Here is a 7,258-nt window from a genome sequence, read left to right as displayed (position 1 = left end):
CTCCTGAAGAGTTTCTGTATGTCCGACGCCTTTTTCGCGTCGTAGTCAGCTACTTGTCTGCGTCTTGGTGGTTGTCTGTGCACGACGTTTCGTGGCCGAGGAGCTTCCCCTCCGTCCGCAGGTTTCGCCTCCCTCTTCCTCTCCGCCTGGGTGGTGGCCACCAGATCCTGCACCACGACCTCGAACTCCTCCCATGACTGGCCGGTGGTGCTGGCCAGTCGGTCGAGCCACAGCTTCTCCTTCTGCTGTATCGGTGGCTCGACCTGTCGTGGTGCTCCTTCTGCTGCGTCTGGAGCTGGCGGCGGCGATGTTGCTGCGTCCACAGGCGGCGGTGACCCGGTGTCGTTAAGGTCACCGACTTCAGGAGGCTGCCCCGGCGCCAGGTCTTCGGCCGGAGCGTCAGCTGCTGCGTCTGGATCGGAGGGTTGCGCCTCGGTCACGTTGGGCGGCGTCGTGCATCTAACTGTCTCCTCGATTGCCTCCTGAAGGGGGGCAATCAAGGGGGGAGGTCTCTTGTGGGTCACCATGTGGTTCGCCAACCCGCGACGGGTAGCGCATGCGAAGTCGCATGTCCCGCACCGATGCGAGAGTGCAACACGCCCGTCCGCCGCCTTACGTATCCCCCCTTTGAGGCAGGGATGAGTGGACGGCTTGCGGCCGATAGTCCCACCGCAGACGGAGCAGGCGTTCACCGACGTGAGTCGGTGGCCGTGCTGCTCCATCAGGTGTCGGACGAGACTTCTCCGCATCGCCGTCCACTCCGTAGCGCGGAAGGACATGCTGCATCCCACCTCGGTGCAGGTTAACGTATCCGCCACGGGAAAGTAAACCACAAGTTGATTGTCGATTCTCCTGGCCGACACCGCGGTGCCGGTCAGGAGAAGCGCCGGGACCCTGTCAGTCGTTTGGGGGGCGGGGGCAGTCGGGGGAATCGGGGGGGGAGAATCCAGCGCCGGACGTCTGGACGAAGAAGAATCCGGAGGCGTCGTGAAGTCGTCGAGGGAGAGAGGGGAAGAAGAACGGGACTTGGGGGGAGAATAGGTGACGTCCGAGAGCGGGGAGAAGGTCTCAAGGGAAGGCTTTCGGACGCCGGATGGAGAAGAAGAAGAAGAAGAAACGGGGGAGCCATAGTGTATGATTTTCCGCGGGCGACGCGTCCTATGCGCCGAAGCGCTTTCGGACGCGCCGTCCGGTGGTGTATGGGGAGGGGAGGAGTCGGGCTCTGACGCCTCGACTTTCCTCCTCCGCGGAGTGCGAGAGGAGGAGGGGGGGGCGGAGGAACTAGCACGCGATGGTGCTTTTCTAACGGCCCCCGCCCCCCCGTTTTTACGGGGAGGACGTGGGGGCATGGGAGGGCGTTAAGTCATGGCACAAACGGGGCCTGGCGGACGATATTCCACGGCCTGAAGGACCGTGGAACGTTGTTTTGAAAATTGTCCTTTTAAGGACACAAAAAAATTCAAAAGATATAAATGCTGAAGGCCAAGGGGGGCGACGGAGGGCTTTTCCGCGGTCTGAGGGACTGCGGAACGAAAATTTTCAAAAATACAAATTTAAATTAAGCGCGTGGCGTCCACCTGAATGAAGTCCAGGCGGCCGCCGAGGGATGGCGCTGAAGGCGCTCAACCCGCTTCTCGGCCCGTATGGGTGGGATCGGGAGGAAATTTGAATTTACCGGGGTTTTGAAATGACGGTTTTGTGGAAGATGAAGTCTTCCACAAATACCGGACGGGGGGGAGGGGGTCAATCGAACCGATCGGGCGTGAAGCGCGCCGAACGGTCGCTTGACCGGCGTCGCGGCCGAAAAGGAAACCGCGCGCCGTTCAAATCACCCGCTCTGCGCCGATCCGTACGGGATCGACGGAGGGTGCTCCCGGGGGCCCTGAGGGGGTCCGGGGGCCTCGGTGCTCAAGCTACCGGTCCGGAGGGGACCTGGCAGTGCACCGGGGGCCGGGGAACGTCCGGTGCTCAGCCTACCGGTCCTGAAGGGACCCGGCGGTGCACCGGGGGCGGGGGCCTGCGCCGGGCCTTAGGGGCCCGGCGTCGAGCCCGGGGAGGTTATCACCCCAAGTGGGCGTGGGGAACGGTCCGTGAGCGACCGGGGAGCCCTGAGGGGGCGGTGGGTCCCACGGTCCGCCTTGAAGAGGCAATGGACCGTGGGGCCATCGGGGGTCGAAAGAGGGGCTACTGGGCAGAGCAGGCGCCTAGTGTCCTGTTGCCCCTTCCCTCTGGGAGTGTCCCGGGGGGCTTACCGTTGGTCGGGGCCCGTCCGGGATTCCTCAGAGAGGCTAGAAAGGTCCAAAAGCGGTAGATCTGTTCATTTAAAAATTTGAATTTGGCGGGCGGAAAAGAAGAAAGTTAAGGGGATTAAGCTGATAAGAACAGATACTACACTTTGATCTTAGCCATAAGGCCGAGAAGCGATAAGGGAGCCCTTTTCTGCAATATTTACATGTGTAGGGACGACCCCGGAGCACTTGGGGCGGAGGGCGCAGGATTGGCGTAGGCGCCGCGGGGTGGCATTGGTCGGGGAGAATTCGCGTAGGGTCCTGCGGGGGTGTTTCCGAAGGCTTCCTTGTTTTCCTGCAGCAAGAAAAGTTTTGGGGGGGCGCGGGGGGCAGGACGGCCGGAGCAATTGCGTCCCCGGAGTCCGGAGGCGAGACAGTAAATTGCAACGCGGAGTCCTTCGCTAGGTCGTGCCATCTCTGTGAGCGACACACGAGACGTATTGCAAGCTCTCTCCCCGCTTCCCGGGAAAGGTCGGGCGCAATTTTCAAACATTCCGAAAATGGAGGGGGGCATCCAGGGCGGTAATAAAGGGCCCTTTTCGCCAGTATTCAGTGGTCGACAGTTTTTCGAAAAACGGGCTTCCTCTTCACTTCACTTCCTGTGTGGTAGAGATTTAAAATCGTGTGCTGTTCACTTACTTTGCATTAATCGTCATTAGTAAAAATACGCTTTCCTTATAAATAAATAAATACATAAATTAGGGTTTCTTCAAATATAAACAAATTAGGGTTTTCTTCAAATCGGAGAATAGGAATCGAAAAGGCTGTAAAAAAGTGGCGCTTTCAATTACACAAGATGGAAAACCAGATTTCTCCATTGTTTATATTTTCCATTTTCTCGAAAAAATCGCGGAAATGGGCATCGATTTCCGCGAAATTCGCAAAAAATTTCTGAAAATTTTTTTGCAAACATTTTTCCAATTTTTCCCGAGTGCTCGCGATCGGTCGTTTCCTCCGATGTATTGAGTTTCTTTTCCGTTCAATTTTTTTTCATCAAACACACACTCCTTTTACAAGAATTATCTTCGCATAAATTCTGTGGAAAGATTGGTGTTCAAAAACTAAGGTAAAAGAGTGGAACTCGCCTATTTCCGCGAGTCGATTCGCGTCGGGTCGTCTTGAATGACGCTCCTTGCCGGGAGCGCGCGCGCGCCATCTCTTCGGGGGGGAGGTAAACAGCTGGAAGGAAGGGGCGTCACACGCCAAAGTTTGAAACGTGATCCGGCGCCTCTCTTCAACAGTTGTCGTCGTCTCCAATGATGGAATACTGAGGAGACAAGACGTTGTTGTTGTTGACGTTGCATTGAAAGCAGAAAAAATAATTGCATTATTTTCACAAAATTGTATTTATTGTTACACTTACACTTTAAAGTGACGACGACTCTCTTCAGATGGGATTTTTTTTCTTCCCAAGTTTCTCTCCTTTTAATAATTCATTCCTTTTAATACTTCGTTGTGCTGCTTCAATTTGGATTACATTACTTTTGCTCCGCTCGCATGGAATAAAATCGCTTCTCTCCGCGAAAATGCAATTTCGCGAATATTTTTCCAGCCGGATCGCCTGAAATTTGCAAGTGCGAAAATAAATAATTTTCGCGGATCAATTTAAGCTTCAATCTGTTCTCATCAGCTTTTAAGTGGACCTTTTTAATGATGGGCCGATCCCGACGGTACTGCAATGCCGGGCCAACCCGCGGCAGGGATGGAGTAAACTCCGGGTACCCCGCCAATGTCCAAAAATCAGATTAATATTCTGGTCCCGCAATGCGGGACGTATCAGATATTAAGCTGATAAGAACAGATACTACACTTTGATCTTAGCCATAAGGCCGAGAAGCGATAAGGGAGCCCTTTTCTGCAATATTTACATGTGTAGGGACGACCCCGGAGCACTTGGGGCGGAGGGCGCAGGATTGGCGTAGGCGCCGCGGGGTGGCATTGGTCGGGGAGAATTCGCGTAGGGTCCTGCGGGGGTGTTTCCGAAGGCTTCCTTGTTTTCCTGCAGCAAGAAAAGTTTTGGGGGGGCGCGGGGGGCAGGACGGCCGGAGCAATTGCGTCCCCGGAGTCCGGAGGCGAGACAGTAAATTGCAACGCGGAGTCCTTCGCTAGGTCGTGCCATCTCTGTGAGCGACACACGAGACGTATTGCAAGCTCTCTCCCCGCTTCCCGGGAAAGGTCGGGCGCAATTTTCAAACATTCCGAAAATGGAGGGGGGCATCCAGGGCGGTAATAAAGGGCCCTTTTCGCCAGTATTCAGTGGTCGACAGTTTTTCGAAAAACGGGCTTCCTCTTCACTTCACTTCCTGTGTGGTAGAGATTTAAAATCGTGTGCTGTTCACTTACTTTGCATTAATCGTCATTAGTAAAAATACGCTTTCCTTATAAATAAATAAATACATAAATTAGGGTTTCTTCAAATATAAACAAATTAGGGTTTTCTTCAAATCGGAGAATAGGAATCGAAAAGGCTGTAAAAAAGTGGCGCTTTCAATTACACAAGATGGAAAACCAGATTTCTCCATTGTTTATATTTTCCATTTTCTCGAAAAAATCGCGGAAATGGGCATCGATTTCCGCGAAATTCGCAAAAAATTTCTGAAAATTTTTTTGCAAACATTTTTCCAATTTTTCCCGAGTGCTCGCGATCGGTCGTTTCCTCCGATGTATTGAGTTTCTTTTCCGTTCAATTTTTTTTCATCAAACACACACTCCTTTTACAAGAATTATCTTCGCATAAATTCTGTGGAAAGATTGGTGTTCAAAAACTAAGGTAAAAGAGTGGAACTCGCCTATTTCCGCGAGTCGATTCGCGTCGGGTCGTCTTGAATGACGCTCCTTGCCGGGAGCGCGCGCGCGCCATCTCTTCGGGGGGGAGGTAAACAGCTGGAAGGAAGGGGCGTCACACGCCAAAGTTTGAAACGTGATCCGGCGCCTCTCTTCAACAGTTGTCGTCGTCTCCAATGATGGAATACTGAGGAGACAAGACGTTGTTGTTGTTGACGTTGCATTGAAAGCAGAAAAAATAATTGCATTATTTTCACAAAATTGTATTTATTGTTACACTTACACTTTAAAGTGACGACGACTCTCTTCAGATGGGATTTTTTTTCTTCCCAAGTTTCTCTCCTTTTAATAATTCATTCCTTTTAATACTTCGTTGTGCTGCTTCAATTTGGATTACATTACTTTTGCTCCGCTCGCATGGAATAAAATCGCTTCTCTCCGCGAAAATGCAATTTCGCGAATATTTTTCCAGCCGGATCGCCTGAAATTTGCAAGTGCGAAAATAAATAATTTTCGCGGATCAATTTAAGCTTCAATCTGTTCTCATCAGCTTTTAAGTGGACCTTTTTAATGATGGGCCGATCCCGACGGTACTGCAATGCCGGGCCAACCCGCGGCAGGGATGGAGTAAACTCCGGGTACCCCGCCAATGTCCAAAAATCAGATTAATATTCTGGTCCCGCAATGCGGGACGTATCAGATATTAAGCTGATAAGAACAGATACTACACTTTGATCTTAGCCATAAGGCCGAGAAGCGATAAGGGAGCCCTTTTCTGCAATATTTACATGTGTAGGGACGACCCCGGAGCACTTGGGGCGGAGGGCGCAGGATTGGCGTAGGCGCCGCGGGGTGGCATTGGTCGGGGAGAATTCGCGTAGGGTCCTGCGGGGGTGTTTCCGAAGGCTTCCTTGTTTTCCTGCAGCAAGAAAAGTTTTGGGGGGGCGCGGGGGGCAGGACGGCCGGAGCAATTGCGTCCCCGGAGTCCGGAGGCGAGACAGTAAATTGCAACGCGGAGTCCTTCGCTAGGTCGTGCCATCTCTGTGAGCGACACACGAGACGTATTGCAAGCTCTCTCCCCGCTTCCCGGGAAAGGTCGGGCGCAATTTTCAAACATTCCGAAAATGGAGGGGGGCATCCAGGGCGGTAATAAAGGGCCCTTTTCGCCAGTATTCAGTGGTCGACAGTTTTTCGAAAAACGGGCTTCCTCTTCACTTCACTTCCTGTGTGGTAGAGATTTAAAATCGTGTGCTGTTCACTTACTTTGCATTAATCGTCATTAGTAAAAATACGCTTTCCTTATAAATAAATAAATACATAAATTAGGGTTTCTTCAAATATAAACAAATTAGGGTTTTCTTCAAATCGGAGAATAGGAATCGAAAAGGCTGTAAAAAAGTGGCGCTTTCAATTACACAAGATGGAAAACCAGATTTCTCCATTGTTTATATTTTCCATTTTCTCGAAAAAATCGCGGAAATGGGCATCGATTTCCGCGAAATTCGCAAAAAATTTCTGAAAATTTTTTTGCAAACATTTTTCCAATTTTTCCCGAGTGCTCGCGATCGGTCGTTTCCTCCGATGTATTGAGTTTCTTTTCCGTTCAATTTTTTTTCATCAAACACACACTCCTTTTACAAGAATTATCTTCGCATAAATTCTGTGGAAAGATTGGTGTTCAAAAACTAAGGTAAAAGAGTGGAACTCGCCTATTTCCGCGAGTCGATTCGCGTCGGGTCGTCTTGAATGACGCTCCTTGCCGGGAGCGCGCGCGCGCCATCTCTTCGGGGGGGAGGTAAACAGCTGGAAGGAAGGGGCGTCACACGCCAAAGTTTGAAACGTGATCCGGCGCCTCTCTTCAACAGTTGTCGTCGTCTCCAATGATGGAATACTGAGGAGACAAGACGTTGTTGTTGTTGACGTTGCATTGAAAGCAGAAAAAATAATTGCATTATTTTCACAAAATTGTATTTATTGTTACACTTACACTTTAAAGTGACGACGACTCTCTTCAGATGGGATTTTTTTTCTTCCCAAGTTTCTCTCCTTTTAATAATTCATTCCTTTTAATACTTCGTTGTGCTGCTTCAATTTGGATTACATTACTTTTGCTCCGCTCGCATGGAATAAAATCGCTTCTCTCCGCGAAAATGCAATTTCGCGAATATTTTTCCAGCCGGATCGCC

The 7,258-nt window shown here is 51.0% G+C and overlaps 2 non-coding genes and 1 pseudogene across 2 annotated transcripts; all 3 read right to left on the bottom strand.

Moving 5' to 3' along the window:
• Positions 1-2,291: 2,291 nt before the first annotated feature.
• LOC139695866 (U2 spliceosomal RNA) lies at positions 2,292-2,425 on the bottom strand (annotated as a pseudogene).
• A 1,511-nt stretch (positions 2,426-3,936) lies between these two features.
• LOC139695842 (U2 spliceosomal RNA) lies at positions 3,937-4,129 on the bottom strand. The gene has a single exon (XR_011702419.1). It is a non-coding gene; the product is annotated as a U2 spliceosomal RNA (small nuclear RNA).
• Positions 4,130-5,640: 1,511 nt separating this feature from the next.
• On the bottom strand, positions 5,641-5,833 carry LOC139695841 (U2 spliceosomal RNA). Its single transcript, XR_011702418.1, has one exon. It is a non-coding gene; the product is annotated as a U2 spliceosomal RNA (small nuclear RNA).
• Positions 5,834-7,258: the final 1,425 nt, after the last annotated feature.

Source organism: Hetaerina americana, unplaced genomic scaffold (genome assembly GCF_022747635.1).
Source record: "Hetaerina americana unplaced genomic scaffold, ioHetAmer1.1.p SCAF_646, whole genome shotgun sequence".
Taxonomy (NCBI): Eukaryota; Metazoa; Arthropoda; class Insecta; order Odonata; family Calopterygidae; genus Hetaerina; species Hetaerina americana.
Note: the sequence above shows the minus strand (reverse complement) of the source record. Positions and strands in the feature narration are given on the sequence as shown.